The sequence below is a fragment of the Ambystoma mexicanum genome, chromosome 1p (assembly GCF_040938575.1).
Source record: "Ambystoma mexicanum isolate Mex_15411 chromosome 1p, UKY_AmexF1_1, whole genome shotgun sequence".
NCBI lineage: Eukaryota > Metazoa > Chordata > Amphibia > Caudata > Ambystomatidae > Ambystoma > Ambystoma mexicanum.
The window spans coordinates 1,246,114,776-1,246,132,906 of record NC_090921.1 but is presented as its reverse complement, the minus strand read 5'-3'; positions in this window follow the sequence as shown (position 1 = coordinate 1,246,132,906).

Here is an 18,131-nt window from a genome sequence, read left to right as displayed (position 1 = left end):
TACTACTGCTGCACTTGAATCTCTTTCCCCACTAATCTGATACATTTTTGAAGAACCATCAATAAAGAGAATTTCCCCTCCCGCTAATGCATTCTCCTTCACATGGGGCATATCATCATAAAATTCAACATAATTAGCACAATCACAAACATGATCGCCTTCTTCTACTAGCTCAGATATGTACGTAACATAGTTCACTATTTTACATCTTACGACATTAATTGCTGGGTTAGAAATCATTACCTCATAAGCTGAAGCTCTTATGTCAATGTGCCCTTGGGTTTCTCTAGGATAGCAAATAGAGCATGCTCCACTAAAAAAAGGTCATAGAGCAACCCATGACAATACTTGTGGACTTTTCGATTGCAAATGTGGCAGCTGCCAAAGATTGTTCACAAGGCAAGTGTCCTCTCATAACTGTGTCTAAAACACCACTGTAATATGCCAAAGGTGTGTACACCTATGTGGTTCTTTGTGTAAGTACTGCTGTCATGACTGTCCCATTTGTGTGCGAAAGCAAGTAAAATTCCTCAGCATAATTGGGAATTCCAAAAACAGGTGCTGTGCAAATTGCCTTTTTCAACTCTTCAAATCCTTCCTCCATGTTTTCAGTCCATTCTAGTTTTGTTTTACTAACTTGCGCCTTCTTTAATGCTTGCAAAAGTGGTCTTGTGTTTGTGCTATAATCAAACACCCAGGCTCTTACATTGCTACACAAAGCCAAACACTGGTGCATCTGTCTCACTGTGTTTGGTTTTGAGGTTTTCTCAATTGCTTCAGCTCTCTCAGGTGTTACTTTCTTTCCTTCATGCAGAATCAACTGACCTATGTATAACACCGCTTTTTGGCAGTATTGTAACTTCTCCATGTCTACCTTGTATAGCTTGTCTGCTAGAATAGTCATTAATCAGACAGAGTCATGTCTGCACTCATCTTCTGTGGTGCTGCAAATCAATATGTCATCTACGTACTGTATCACCTCACATTTGAGATCAATATTGCCTAGACCCAGCAGTAGGACCCTGTTGAAGACCGATGGGACTCAGAGTACCCTTGAGACAGCCTAGTACGTTTTAGTCTATTTTGGCAAAAAGTAAATGAAGTCAAGTCTTGTGAGTCCTTGTGCAACCGGATCGAGTAAAATGCATTTTTTAAATTGATCACTGTGAAATATTGAGCTTCCACTGGGATACTACACAATGTTCTCTCCGGATTGGGAACTAAAGGAAACTTAGCATCTACAATCTGTTTAAGAGGTCTAATATCCTGGATAAATCTCCACGACCCCACTTTAGATTTCTTAATCGGGTACACTGTGGTATTATACCACGATTCTGATGACACCAGTATCTCCTGGCCCATTAGTGCTGAAATGGTCTGAAATAGGCCTTCATCAGCTGCTCGGGACATTGGGTACTGTTCTTCTCAAGGTAAAATCGCTCCTGGCTTGAGCTTTATTTTAACACCTCCTATAGCCTTCAATAAACCTATGCCAAAAGAGCCTGTGGTCCATAAGGCACTTGGCAACTTTTCAGGATCCTCCTGAAAAAATGCTGGTCGTTGCTGCATTATCACCATTCGCTGTGGGACTTCCCTTTACTCTATCCTTATCCAGTATGTAATGTTCATGAAGAACACTACTTCATTATTATGTCGGTCTTCCCCAAACATATCATCATAAGTAATGTCAGTCAATCTGTACTCCTCTTCCAAGGCTATCCCTGTTCTCCATGGCCTACTCTCATTGTCTACTCCTTCGAGCAATGCCATTTCCCTTCGTACTATGGGTGCTTCCAACTCTATAGCGATAGTCTGTCCACCCTCCTCATCCATAAGTATTTGTTGTTTAAACAAACATTTGTCAGGAATCCTCACAATCTTTCCTACCAGGCTGGGTAACCAAGACAACAAGATGCTTCCTCCATTTAGAAAAATCTCTGGATCTACTGGAATACCTTGCAGAGCCACTTGCCCTATAAACACCAGTATGAACTCTCCCATGTTTAAATAGTGTATTCCTGGAGTGGAGCACACTATTGCTTGATCAGTTAATGAAATTGTCATGTTAATTTTTTCTATAAAATCTCATCCCCAAAATATTCACGAGTGTCTGTCATGAATATAATAAAGGAAAGGACATGTCACATTTTCCTATGGAGACTGGTAATTTATCAGTAAAAGGAACTCGGCTCCTAGCTCCAGAGTACCCTTGAGCATTCTTGGCAATACCTGACATTGGATATTTTCCTTTTCATATACACAAACAAGTTGTTCCACTATCTACAAGAAAGGAAAAGGATTTGCCTACTTAGCTCATCCCCGTCCCTGTGAAAGGATTTCCTCCTACCACAGTGACACCTCCTGTTCTGGGTGTCAGTACTTGTCCTGTGTTTGGATGTTTTGTATGCATAGGGGCTTGTTGTGACTACCCCTGTGGCAGATTCATTTTTATTTGTCCCTGCTGTTGTACCTGGTGTACTTGCAGTGCTTGTGTCTGATAAGATCTGTGGTCTTGGGCAAAGTCCTTGCTGGTCTGTGTGCTATATGGCAGAGGATAAGCTGTACACCCTCTGGAAAATTGGCAATTTTGTACACTCCCTTGGCTTCCACATATGCTCGCAATATGTCCCGTCAATCCAAAATTCCAACATACTGTAGGAACTCTTCTGTTAATTCCTCCTTTATTATATCTTCCCTGAGTACTCTAGTTCTCATTCTGTGTATTTTGAAACCCACCTTGGTTATTCTGACATCCACCTCCTCTTCCTCTATAACCCATACCTCTGTTCGTGGCGTAAACCCATATCCACCTTGGTTAACCGGGCATGAATTATTTGCCTGCGATGCACCCATTGCCTCCTGCATTCCCAGTCCTTCTCCACTTGTCAGTACCGCCCCTTCTATGGCCAATTTTGAAAACATTTTCTGGACTAACTTAGCTTCCTAGATGTTCCTTTTTCATCTTTCTTCTTGTTTTTCTCTTGTAGTACACAACAATGATGTACTATTGTCAACTGTATCTCAGCCCATGACTTCACTTCCATCCCTACTTGTTTCTTAATCTGCCCGTGAACGGGCTCAGGCAACCCCTGAAATAAAATATGGTAATATAATGCCACTGTCTTTTCCCATGTTTCACGAGTTTGAAGCTGCCATTTCTCCTGAATACCATAAATGTAAGAAATAGGGTCTTCAAATTCATTCATTTTACATTTCATAATTGCACCCATATCTGATGTGTTAGGCCCATAACTTCAAGCATCCATCATTCACCTTCTGTACTTTTTGTATTTAATCTGTTTTCAGCAGATGAGCTGCACAGGACACCATTCCTTCTTCTCATCCCTTCTTGGAATTCACTCGTCCATAGATCAATAATTGAGTTTGTTCCCAACATCCAGGTGATCCAGTTATTTCTTTCGCATCAGGGCAATTAATTCTCTACATTTCTTCAATGGTCACCTCATCCTGTTGTACTCTTAGAGCCCCCTAACGTCTGCTCTACAGTTATTAAATGGTGCTCCATTGCATGCTATATTCTGTGCAGTCACACTTGAATATCCTGCTCCCCTCCATATGTCATCAGCCCTCTCTCCAATAATGTCTGCTAGGAGACCGTTTATGTCCCCTATGGCCAGTGTATTTCCTCCTGTCATTTTCTCTAATTCATATACCCATTTCCCAGCACCCGAAGTCAAACTAGGGAGCTTGCATTGTAAATTGTCCTTTTCCACCTGTGGCTATGGACTGTATTGTGTTCTTGCTCCTCTTTTCTCCAATAGGGGAAACTATGTGAACCCCAGTCCATAGTCTGATCCCACTATTGGTCTATCGATAGCATGGATAATCATTCCTGTCTGTCTCCTTGTCAGTTATGACCTTAACCTGCTTACATATGGTGGTGACTCTCCCTTCTCACTATGTGATCATCCTTGGGGGTGCTCAGGATATACTATGGGATCTGTCATTCTATCTTTAGGTTGTTCCAGATCCATCTGCAGACTTCCTTCATGGGCATATATGTTCCCTCCTTGTGCCCCAAGAATGGACTCTCTTTCCTAGTCTGACATGTTTCATCCCCAACTAGTGTGACTATCATCCCCCTCATCATTGTCTAAGTTCAATCTGTTCAAAGACAATGCTCAACGTTCATCACGAAACAGGTTTCCCGCCTCACTTTGTGATAGAGGTATTGGGATCGATCACCGTTCTCTCGAGTTCCATACTCGCTACCTTGTCTTAAACGTTTCGATTCTTTCTCCAATGCTTTCAGCATTACATTTTTCTTCTTCTAGCACTACTCTAGATACTGCTGGCGTTACTTCCTTTATCGGAAGAATCTCTTCCATTCTGTTGCATCTTATTTCTGTGCTTGGCCTCATTGGTTCTTTACGAATGAGACTGGCATCAAGATCTCGCTGTCTCATTTACCGTTCTATTTCTTCATCTACTTCCCTTTGCTTTCTTGCATCCCTTCTAATTCTTTCTTCCTCTTGCCTTTTTTTCTTCTCCTTTCCTCACTCTTTCCCTTCTTTCCTCTTCTTCCCTTCATCTCTGTAATCTTTTGTCCCTCAGACTTTGTGGTTCTTCCTCCTCTCTTTTTCCTTTCTGTCTCTTTCTTATATTGCTCTTTGTCTATTATCGCACTTTCTTTGTTCTCCGCCCGCTCTTCAAATTTCTGTTGCTCCTCCTGATATATCTACTGTCGTCGCTCCCCGATTTTATTTCTGCTCATCTTCTTTTAATCTTGTCTCGTTCCTTATCTTTTCTTTCTTGTTCATCCTTATCTTCTCTTTGCCTAACTTCCTTGATAATTTTCCCATCTATCTTGAGTAATATCTGTCCTCTCATAAATGTTTTCTGCATGAGCGCTACCTCATCAGCCTTATCCTTTTCTCCCTTACATATCTTAATCTCCCTGTCTATTTCTGTCGACAAATTCGACCGCTCACTCTTTTCTTCCTTGTCTTGTATGATCTTATACTTTTCTTTCTTTCTCTTATTCTCTTCTGGGCTATCATCACTACTGTAAGTGGGTGGTTCATATATTGGATTACGAGGGCCCTCTGCTGCTTTTAATTCCTTTGAAAGATATACACCCTATGCCTCAAGCAAGGTAAGAGGAGCTGAGGGCTCAATGCCTTCTCCCTTATGCTGGTTAAGCATCCACTCCTCAGGTGGCGGTTCTTCTCATTCCTCTTGATACAACTTCCAGAGCTCTAAAATTGCTAATCATTTCTCTTATTTCTTCGCTGTGTACGCAGCATGCACGCATGTGGTCATATGTTGCAAGACCACTCTTGAAAATGGTCCCCCTTGTGGCCACAACATGAACATTGTATCTGCTGTCCCCTTTACCCATTCTGCACTATGCTGTTTGAGCTTGCCGATTCAGTTTGGCAGTGTCTTGCATAGGTGCATAAGAGGAGTATCCCCCCATAATGACAAGTCTCAATGGCTGTCGATACTTACCAGACAGTTAAATAAACCTTTTACCTTGGCTTAAATCACCACGTTTCAAAAAATATGAACAAGCACCATAACTTGCGGCTCATTCCTCATATTTCATTAGCCTATATACTATCTTGATTGGCGTATCTATCCTCTTGAGTGGCGCCAATCTCTTAACTCAATCACTGTTGCTCCTCAACTTTTTCATAATCTCTATCGCTCTTTGATAGTTCATTCAACAAACAACATTCAGACTAGTCAAACATTACACATCATTAACACTGTGATCACCTCTTCCCGGGCCTGTACAGGGTTTGAGACATCACCTTGCATAATCCTGATTGCGTGTTTTATATTTCACTCTACCCCCGCTAGGATTTGAGATGTCTCCTTCAAACTCTCTTGAATCAGCAATATATAGGCGGTCTCTCTTATCTCTACAATTATTTCCCATTAATCAAAAAAGTATTACAATACTGTCCCATTATTTGCCATTCCCCTTAGTCTTCTCACCATTCGTTAATTGTCTCGAGGCTTTCGGTATTGACTTCTCCTCCAATCCGACCACTTTGCCTTCCATCCGCAGAGTGCCCGTGCAAAGTGGGCAGGGATTTCTTCAAAGTGGGACCTGCCCATCGTCTCAGTTCTTCTTGCAAGTTTATTTCTATTGGCCGGTCTCCACAGGAAACTCTGCAATATTCCATTTAATGGCCGAGGATGCCCAATTGTCCGAAAACCTGGAGACAAACTAGTTTAGATTTATTGAACCATCTGCACTGCTACCACGTGAACTTAGACCCCTTTAGGAACGTGATTGCAATGGATGGGTTCACAGAATAACTTAGAGTCCAAATAACCGAACCAACTCGGGAAGATGGCAAAGTACTGTTTTATTTTCAATTATCTAAAACAGGGAGTTACAACGAACATCAACGGACATACGATCGATTTCTCTCAATGATCTTTTCATAAAAACATGATTATATTCTCAAAATACATCATAGGTGATGTCATACTATGTGGAAAATAATGAAAAACCTACTGGGGATCGGGATAGGCTTAAGGGGAATATCTAAGTACACATTATATAGGAACTAGAATTGTGATTGGCTGCGCTCTGTCAGGTGGACAATGTATGACTGCCTCTAAAACATGCCATCTTCAAAACCATTAGATACACAGTTTCTGATTGGTTTCTCAAACTATAAGGTCCTTCATTATATGGACCACTACAATTGGTCAGCATGCTTGTGCTTTGTCTGGAACATTCGGTTCACTTAGCAGCATGTAAGCTCGGACACAGGTGCAAGGAGATGGAGCCTCACTCTACCTCCCCAGCCAATTAGCCCAGCATCTCTCATCACCCAAGCCTTCTGCCATGAAGACTGCCTTTGAACTTGTCCTTGCAAAGTATCCTTGTCTCTGAGAATATATGGGAGTGCGGGCACTCACTATCGTTGTTTTAGGACTCCAAGTTCGACTCTATTTTCATCCTTGGATCATGTGACAGAAGACCACGATTTGGTCAATTTTCCATCTTTTAAATGTCTAAAATGAATTAAACTTGGCACTCTTGGCGTTCTTTCTTTGCACCTTGATAAGGGGTGATTCATCCTTTGAATGTTCACTCCTTTCCAGAATAGATAGCCAACCTTGTCTGCTCCAGTCTTGACTTCAAGCCAGACAACCTTGTTGTGCAGATTCAATATTAAACCTATTCTTACTACAACACCATTTTCCTTTTCTTCTTTATGGGTCCTGGTTTAATAAATTCATGATACCAATGTCCTGCTTCTATACAGTGACGGCTTTGCTTGCATTCTATTCACTACATATAGCCAGCTTCTATGGTGACTTAGTCTACTTGCGTTTCAATGTCTATACAAATATTGAACGGTTAATTCTCTGCAGCACTTTGTTCATGCATAATCTTATTTTTCATATTTAAAAGTTCACCTGACTCTTTACTTCATCATTAGTTTCTGTAAGAACCATACATCCTCTTCAGCCAGTATCCTGTGATGTGGGTTATACTCTCATATGACGCCACAGGCTTTTTTCTTCACTAAGTTTTATATTCCTTCAGGTAGTTCCTCCCTCAGATGGTTATCCCTTCAGGGATACATTCAATATGGTTGTCTCAGTGGGTATCTTGTTTCAAAAATACACCTCGGTTTTGGCACAACTGCTGGTGTCAAACACGGCACAATCTCAGGATTCCAACATATGGGAGGTGAGGGGCGGGTTTCCTGCAGAGGCATGCAGCTGCTCCTCTACACGACTGTTCCATGTGCTTTGCAATTCTAGACTGATGGCTGAGTACATAGTTTACCACATGTGATGTAGGGCATGAGGGTTTCCTTTCCCATCCCTCTTTTACTAGACTGAGGGGACTGTGTACAGGGTGTTCAAACAGAAGCTCAAAGGGGCTAAACCCTATTCCGTTCTGTGGCACCCCCTGTAGGCGAACAGATGGCAAGGCAGGAGAATATCCAATTTTCTCCTCAGGTGCTCTTCCAAGCAACCTATCATGCCTTTTTTTAGGGTCTTGTTAAACTGCTCAACAAGCCCATTTATTAATGGATGGAAGGATGTGGATAACCTTTAGGTGTCTCCCTGTCAGAAATGACTTCCTTGAGAAATCCAAACACAGGAGAATATCCCAATAAGAGCCTTCACAACAGCAGGGGTTTTGATGCTCCTCAGAGGGACACACTCAGTGTATCTTGTAGCGTGATCTACTACCACCAAGATGCATCTGTTCCCTGACCTTGTTTAAGAATCCAAATGGCCCACAATATCCATGCCTATTCTCTCAAAAGGCCACCCAACCACAGATAGTGGCATTGAGGGAACCTGTGTGGCACCACCTGACCTGCCAGAAGCTTGAGAAGTCGGGCAGGACATGACAAATTCCCTAACCTTTACTCCCAACTGCCACCAGTAAAAGTGTGCAGACAACCAGTCTGATGTCTCACTCCCAAGTGACCCGCTAAAGGAATTTGGTGAGCCAAAAACTAAAGAAACTTTCTGTGGCAATGGGGAATAACTAACCTCCAAGTGCCCTCCCCCTCAGAGTCTTTTGGCTCACTGTACAGGAGTCCATCCCCCCAGTGCACTTTGAATAGGCAAGGGGCCTCACCCTTAGCCTGCTCCTCTGCCTGCGTCTGCAGACCCACCAAAGTTGCACTATCTGTCTGGGCTTTAAAGAAGTCAGTCTGATCTGGGCCCTCAGCTGATGCAAACTCATCCAGCTTGGGCAGGACCTTCAGATCTACACCCAACTGGTCCTCCAGCTCAGGTTCCTGTGATGCTCCAGGCAACTCTGAAGTCAGTGAGTTCCCTGCTACCAAAGTAGGGTCCTCAGCGGCTACTGGCCCCTCTCCTGCAGGAGTTGGTGACTCAGCAGTATGTGGAACTGGACTAGGGGCTACCCACCACTTTGGTCCTTTCAACAGGCCCTCTGGAGGCACTCCAGGCCCTAAGGCTCTTAGAGTTTTCAATCTGGTGATCTATTTGGCCCTTGATCGAGTAGCCGCTGTGACTATTTTGTGATCAGGAGGATCATTAACCACAATGCATGGGACAGGGATGGAGTCTTTCACCGCTACAAGGCACTGGGTCATTTCACCTCGCCAGCTGAACTCTACTATCACCAAGGTGCACTTACTTTTTCCATCAAACCAACTGATGCTACAATCAGGCCCAACAATATAATGGCCTGGCTCTACCTACTGCTGGGTGACAGCAGTGATGCTTGTCACAGTGTCTCGGACCGCAGGAGTTGTGTGACCATTGATATACACATGTTCTAAATAGAGTTGAGAATTATTGGGAACTGGAATCTCTTCTGGAGAACCGGTACGGTTCCCACTCAGTGTAACACATTCACTTTCGGCCACTCCCTGGCTTAGTGGGAAGTCCTCTAAGAGGCCCACACTAATGATGGCCTTTTCCATAAGTCCAACATTTACTATAACTTGCTTGGGTAAACCTTTGCAAGCAGGATACCCTTTCCTATGGCCCAGCTCCTTACACACGAAACAACCTTTGGGTGGTGAGAATGCAGGTGTCCCAGTGTTATTGGTGCCTGTGGTCTTCTTTTCGGTGTACACAAAAAACACCTATTAATTAGAAAAATTGAGGCATGCTGTGTGCAAACAAAAAACCATTAAAGCATGGAAAATTAATCCAATCAATTGATGATCTGATAACCTCTGGCTTTACTTTGTGGGGTACTCACCAACTCTATGTACAAGCTTTTTCCCCGGCCATAATTTATGGATTGGAAGCCGTCCCTGAGTCTGATTTAAAGAGGTTACAGGTGATAGAAGGTAGGTTTTGGCACTGTGTCCTTGGCCTGCCTCCCTGTGTCCCTATGGCCATGATTAGATTGGAACTTGGCTTGACTTCCTTAAAGGCATTAGTACTGAAGAAGCGGGCCTCGTTATATCTAAAAATGACCCGTGACGCTAGTAATGGATTGTTAATAGCGGTATTTCAGGAAATGGATAAGGAGCACTCGGTTTGCTCAACCATTAATCAGATGACTAATCTGTTTCACGAAATAGGTTGGCAACCTAGAGACGGTTGCTATTCAGAAGAAGGAAATAGAGCTCTGAGCAAACGTATAGCTCTCTGGGACTGGTTAGAGAATTTTGAACATCTTAGGAGCTTGAGAAGTTATCAATTTGTGCAATATAGACTATGAATTTAAGAAACCCCAGAGATATCTGAACATCTGCCCTTCAGCCAGACTCAGACAGTTTATCTTATTGCTCAGATTGGAGCAACTACCCACTATTATGATCACAGGGAGAAAAGACAAGATTGCTACTGAGCTGCGAATATGTTGCCTATATAAAACTCAAGATCAGCTGGAGACAGCAAAGCACCTTTTGACTGAATGCCCTGAAATGGCCAGTACTTTTACTCCCCTCCTTGGCAGTTTTGTTCACGAAAGTATGTATATTAAGGACGATCTTTTCTGGCACCATTGTATGAATTCCAACAGTATGCGCCTGTTGAAAGCACTATATAGCATCTGGCTGAGAGTTGAAGTTAGATTGAGTATAACTCTTTAGGTTATTACCCCAATTTTTGTATAGACAACCATCAGCTGAAAGTATGTATTATATGTGGATAGATTTGAAATGTTTGCTTTTCATTCTTTAGGCTATGAATTTTCTGTATTTGTATTTAGATTTGTTTTTTGGACTGTGTATTAATTTTTTCCTTTGTTATTTTAAAGGTTTGTGTAAAGTTTATTTTTTAAACTATAACACAATAAATATTAATTTGATAACCTCTAATGAGATGACCATCTATTTGAAAATGTCATGGCTTGATTTTGCAAGCATTCATTTCTACACCGTTGGAGGCGGATATGTGCTTTACTTCCTGGTTCTCCCAACCAACATTTATGCCAAAGTGCCAAGTGAAGGTCTACAGGGTCATTCATAGATTTCAGCGCAGAGGCAGCGCACGCGAGCAGCGCAGAGCGGTAGCATGTGCCAGCGTGCGCCAGCCGTGTGCGCTAAACAGCATTCTGGCGCACCGCGTATTCATGGAATATCAAAGCCATTTTGAGCACTGGAGCAGAGAACATCCCGCAGCGCCAGTTACGCACCCAAAAACGCCCCTTGTGCAAGGATAAGGTATTGAAATACCCAATGCAGCGCAAAGGGCCGCGCTAACCCTGCACCAGTTCACAGGGCCGGTACAGTGCATTTTGGGGGTGCGCGGGAAGTTATACACGCGATAGGCCTTGGACGAGCTGGGTACGTGTATAACAGGGGTGTGCGTGAAGTTTAACACGTGATAGGCCTTGGGCAAGTGGGGCACGTGTATTTTGGGGGTGCGTGGGAAGTTTAACACGCGATAGGTCTTGGGCGAGCGGGGTACGTGAATTTTGGGGGTGCGCGGGAAGTAATACACGCGATAGGCCTTGGGCGAGCGGAGTACGTGTATAAGGGGGCTGCGCAGGAAGTTTAACACGCGATAGGCCTTGTGCGAGCAGGGTACGTGTATTCTGAGTGGTGCGCAGGAAGTTATACACGCGATAGGCCTTGTGTGAGCGGGGTACGTGTATTCTGAGTGGTGCGCAGGAAGTTATACACGCGATAGGCCTTGTGTGAGCGGGGTACGTGTATTTTGGGGGTGTGTGGGAAGTAATACACACGATAGGCCTTGGGCGAGCGGGTACGTGTATAACGGGGGTGCGTGGGAAGTTTAACACGCAATAGGCCTTGTCCGAGTGGGGTACGTGTATTCTGAGGGGTGCGCAGGAAGTTTCACACGTGATAGGGCTTGGGCAAGTGGGGTACATGTATTTTGGGGGTGAACGGGCAGTAATACACGCGATAGCCTTGGGCGAGCGGGGTACATGTATAACGGGGGTGCGTGGGAAGTAATACACGCGATTGGTCTTGGGCAAGCGGGATACGTGTATAACGGGGGTGCGCGGGAAGTTTAACACGCTATAGGCCTTGTGCGAGTGGGGTACATGTATTCTGAGCAGTGCGTGGGAAGTTTCACACGTGATAGGGCTTGGGCGAGCGGGGTACATGTATTTTGGGGGTGCACGAGAAGTAATATACGCAATAGGCCTTGAGCGAGCGGGTTACGTCTATAACGGGGGTGTGCAGGAACTTTAACACGCAATAGGCCTTGTGCAAGCGGGGTACTTGTATTCTGAGGGGTGTGCGGGAAGTTTCACATGTGATAGGGATTAGGCGAGCAGGGTACGTGTGTTTTGGGGGTGCGCGGGAAGTAATACTGTGCGAGCAGGTTGCGTGTATAACGGGTTGCGCGGGAAGTTTAACACGCAATAGGTCTTGTGCGAGTGGGGTACGTGTATTCTGAGGGGTGCGCGGGAAGTAATACACACGACAGGCCTTGTGCGAGGGGGTACGTGTATACTGAGGGGTGCGCGGGAAGTTTCACACGCGATAGGCCTTGTTCAAGCGGGGTACGTGTATTCCTGGGGGTGTGCAGGGAGTTTCACACGCAAATTGGCAGTGTGGGTCCTCCCAGGAGTGCCCTCTTCCCCCTCCCCAGGCCCCACAGGCAGCCCATCCACCTAGGCCATGCCCCGCAGGTAGCCCATCCACCCTGGGCATGCCCCCCAGCCAGCCCACATGTCACCATGCACCAGTGAGCACCCACTCATGTCCCCCTGCACCCCCACCCACCCAGCAGTGAGGGGCACCTGCCAGCAGGCCCTGACTCATGTGCCCCTGCACCTCCACCCACCTGGCAATGAGGGGCACCTGCCAGCAGGCCCCGACTCTTGTCCCCCTGTGCCCCCACCCACCCGGCAGTGAGGGGCACCTGCAGCAGGCCCTGACTCATGTCCCCCTGCACCCCCACCCACCCGGCAGTGAGGGGCACCTGCCAGCAGTCCCCGACTCATGTCCCCCTGCACCCCCACCCACCCAGCAGTGAGGGGCACCTGCCAGCAGGCCCCGACTCAAGTCCCCTCCCAACACGTCATCATGATCCACAATCATGGCCCTCATGGCCACCCAAATCCCACCGCACGCCACCCCTGCCCAAAGAATCAAACAAGTATTACATCCACCCCACATTGAAATGCCCATTACATGATACAAACCAAATGGCATGTATGTACATCAACACATGTCCGTCACACACACACACAATGGGTGCCAGTGAATGTGAAAACCCACATTGTGACATGCATGAAACCAATGAGAGAATACCACACATTGAAGTATGAAACAAAAATGTATTCAACACAAAATGAAGGGAATCAAACGAAAACACACAATAATGGAAATAAGAAATACAATGCAGCATGTCCCAAAATGAAAAAAAATATGAAATCAGAATCCAAATAAATCCAAATGCAAATGTGTCCAAAGTCTCCGTCCCAAGTAAATCCAAAGGGAAAGAAATAATTAAAATCCATTGCTCCATGGTGAGAAAAAGAAAATGATGATAAATCCACTGTTCAACTATATACAAATAACAAATCCAGGGTCCATGAGCCCAACCAATGAAATCAAACCTACAAAAAAACTACCTAATAAAGAACTATCTACAAAAAGGTGGGGCATAGTCTAAGCGCCCAAATGAAAGAAAAACATAATTGAAACCTAACACTAACTAACTATATACAATGGCAGCGGGCAAGTCCTACGGCTCACTTGCCGATTTCCCGGGCCAGGGCATCATCAAACTCCTGTTCTATGTCCTGGAGGCGGGCCTGTTCCATGGCCCCGAGGTTTCGCAGGGATAACGCCATGTCCAACTCCAACTCCCTGCGAATTGCCTCCAGGCACTCGGCCCGCATCAGCGCCCTGCGCATGGAGTTCTCCGCCCTGACCATAGTGAGCCGTGCCTCTTCCGCCCGCCACCACTCCGCATCTATGTGCTGGCAGTACCACTGCCACACGGAAGACACTCCCAATCCAGGGTCCTCCTGCCCTCCGGCCGATGCCTGCCCCTCAGATGTTGATGGCCTCGAGCCATTATCGCTCCCACCTTGAGCCTGCTGCTGCCGTGCCTGTGCCCTGCCTCTTGATGTCTGCATGTCCTCCTCCTGCAGGGGTGCAGTTGTTGGTGTGGCCACCCCTGCTGGACCTCCGACTCCCGACTGTGGCAGGGATGTGTCCTCCATCTGCCTGGCCCCTGGGTCAGAGGCAGCTCCACAGGGTGCCCATGTGACACATGGGCCGGAAGATGGCACGGAGTACGACTGGCGCATAGAGGGTTCAGGTGAGGAGGGGGTCGGTACAAGGTCCAGCACATGGAGGAATCCAGCACTGGTGACCCGTCCTAGTAGGTTGACGCGGTCAAAGAGGCATCCGAGATAACATGCAGTGTCTTCACGAAAACAATGCAGGTCCTCCCGCATGCCCCATTGACGCAACGCCACCCCAGCCAGGACAGGCTCAACCCCGTCCCGGATTGCCACGTCCACAGGGAGAGGAAGGCCAGTTGTTGTGCACTCATCCCCTCCCTGAGAACGGGTCTGGAAGTAGGCATCCCTGCTGGTGCGGGATGATGTAGTCACAGGATCAGGGACAGGATCACACACAGGCACCTCCGCAGCGGCCTGTGCTTCCTCCTGTCCCTGCCCCTGGACTGCACCACCAGCACCAGTGGAATCCCCCCCCTCCAGACCCCGTGTGTGTCCCTTCCACTGCCTCCTCCTCAACCAAACCCCCCACCAACCTGGATGAAGCTGCGCCATCTTCCTCCATCAGACCCTGTGGGGTCTCAGCTGCCCCTTCTGCTGCCGAGGAATCCACATCCAACCTCTGCCTCTTGGACCTACCCTCGGCATCTGCGGCCATGGACGCGGCACCAGACTCCTTACACCCCGATGAGATGACAACATGGGAGGAGGGCAGGGCCTTGCGTCTCCGGCTGGCGGTGCGATCCCTGCCGCTTTGCTCCACAGCACCGTCTCCGCCCTCTTCATCAGTTGACGCTGCAGACAGGGAGAGATAGAACACAGGCATCAGGGCACTGTACAATGGTCTGATAAACACATGACAGTTGTACATGAGTGGCAGCGTCAAACTTCAGAGATGGCATCACACCCCCCAACACACATGTCATTTGAACTCACACACATGAGCACATCAACAGGAATGTTGCACCAGGCAGCACCATCCATACACAAACAACAGCATGAGCAGCCGAAGGTGAGCCTCACCTCACATGCAACACGGGGAGTGCAGAACACATGCACACATGCCACCGGACATACATGCATCTGTACATCTCCACCACCTGTCGCAGTGATAAGATCGCCATCCACATCTGGCAATCAGCCTCCTACATGTCACTGTCACATGCATCCATGGTGTATCACAGTTGCACACTTGTCAAATGAACACACATGCACATGTACATAGTGCAGATACATGCAGGTGGAACCACCATCCATGTGTGACACTACAACCATGCCAGTGTACATACACAGAAATGTAAAAATGTGTGCACCCACACCTGCATTTGGCCAGCATGCTTACCAACACATACACTATTGATGTGTCTCACACATGAGAGGACTCACATGCGGCAGGCTCATTTCCCTGTACATACACATGCATACATGGCCCTACACAGACATATGTGCAACCTGCACACTCCTGCCACACCTCAACATGCACAGCATCCAATCAGTACGCATGTACACTTACTGCTCGACTCCAGACGGGTCTGCCTCTCAAGGACCTGGAGGAGGAGCGCTGGGCATATACGTTCCAGGACCCTCATCTGGTTGTTGGTTAGGCGGACCTAGCACTCCTTGGCATCCACTGCCTTCAGCAGGTGCCGGGCCTTGTTGAGGGTCCTGGACCTGAAGTTCTCCCAGCGCTTCCGGACATGTTGAATGTCACAGACTGCCACCCCCTCCATGTTGATGGCAGTCACGATGTCCATCCAGATCCTCTTCCGTCCTTCATTGTTGGCGCACGAACCTCCAAAGAGGGCATCATACTGCCCCAGGACTTGCTCCACCAGGATACCAACTTCACTGGCACTGAAGCTGGTAGCCCTCTGCCTCTCTGGCTGGGGGTTGCCAGTGGTGCCAGATGGTGTTGTGCCTGACATGGCAACTCCAGAGGCAGGTGTGGGTGGGCAACTGGGTCCTGGGGCTGGGCTGTGGAGCGATGGTATACCAGTCAGGATTCTCCTGTTCCAGCAGGGGTTGTCACAGCAACTGCACCCCTGCAGATAGCAAACGTGCAGGCACCAAACAGCAGGGCACGTGGGCAGCAGGCAGGCAGCAGCAGATGGCAGGTGGGAGCGTGCTCGGGGCTCTGGGGGGCAGGAAAATGGCCTTCTGGGCAGGAGCGTGGTCTTCCATGTGTTGGCACGGGACAAAACTGCACATCTGCGTGTAATTCGAGGAAAGGCCCTTAGCGTGTAAGCGTGTCTGTGACATGATGCACAAGGGCGTTTCCCTCAACACGGGTGCATGTTAATTGCACACGTGCAAAAACTGCACGTCCGGATGTCACTGCGTGCAGTTGGAGGAAAGGGCCTTAGCGCATATGTGTGTAAGTGACGTTGCACATCTGGGCTGGCTTAAAAGGTACGTGTAGGATGCCATTTTCTTGTATGTGCTTTTTGTTGAGAGCGAGCGGGTGATTCTTGTACTTCTTGTCAGTTCACATGCGATAACTTCACAACAGTTCCAGTTCGTACTCCCTGTTTACTCAGACAGCGTTCAATTCTTCTTTTGGCGGGGGTGTTGCCATCGCGCACACGGGTGTCTTTTTCACTTTCTTTTTCCAGGCAGACGGTGAGTCGTGCACGTATTTTCCAACTCTGGTTGCCCTCGTGTGTCACGTACCCATTTAGAGTTCATTGTAGGGTGCGTGTACCACGCACACGCTTATTTGTGTGTTTCTGGGTGCCACAGCGTAGTGCAGGTTCATTTTTCCATGCACGTGGTCTACCAGGGGTTGTGTGCACGTTAAATATTGTTTTCGGGGTGCCTGTGCATTACGTGACCCGTCATCTTCCCCCAGGGGTCACAGACAGCCTTGCTAGAGCACTAGGGTACGAATTCCATCTAGTACCCTACTCCTTTCACCCAAATTGCCCAGGACAATTGTTTACTGCAACTCCCATACGCACAACAACATCAGTGCCATGATTCGGAGGCAACCAAGCAGTAAGGGAGGCAAAGGTGGCTGACCTTAAAGAGGTGGGCACAGTAGGGGACGTGGCCAGGATGTGCAGGGTGGCCCAAGAGGCCAGTGTGTGGAGGACTAATCAGGGACACCTATGCCCCCCCCAATGGATCGGGGAGATGTAGCTGGCACCGTCCCAGCTCAGCCCTGGTTAAACCACCCCATATTGTCAACAGAACCAGCAGAGGATGACTCCCAGGCTGACTTCTGTGTCACCAAGTCTAAGCCACGTGTGGCGGTGAAAGTTGCTGTCACCAGTCCACGTGGATCTGGGGCAGCAATGTCATCTGATGCCCCAAGTAGCCAGGGTGAGGAGGCTGCAGGGGCATCTGCAGCTCAATCCACCCCAGCTCTGAGTGTCCCAGGCAGGACAGTGTTGGTCCAAGTCCATCACACCGAGGTTGGTCCTGCCAACATCACCCAACAGCCAATGCCTGCAGTGAGACCTTTGGTCATCGTGCCTTTGGCAGCTTCCAGTGCCCAGTCCACCTGAACTTCTGCCCCTACCAACCAGAGCGGCTTAAGCCACTCAGGGTCCGCACCACCTTCCAAGAGGAAGAAGGGTGCTCTTGCAGTACAGGCTGGGACCCCAGACACGGCTACCCACTCCGGCATGTCAAGGAAGCCTAGTTTCAATGATGCAGAACTAGATGCACTTGTGGGCTATGTGTCAGCCCATGGCCACGAAATGGAGGTGACTGCAGGGTGCAAGACTATGACTGCTCAACATAGGGCCCACTGGCAGACCATCGCGGACCACATTAGTTCCCTTGGATTTGTGAAGCGCACAGCTGATGATTGTTCTAAGCGCTGGAATGACCTGAAACGCAGAGCAAAGAACAAGCTGGCTTCAAATCATGCCTCTACTCTAGTGACTGGCGGTGGGTCTCCACCAGAGGAGGAACAACTCACTGAACATGAGTCTGTTGCTGGAGCATTCATCACAGGGGATCAGATCCAAGGCATGGGAGACCTACCAGATCTTGAAGCAATGTCCGGTGA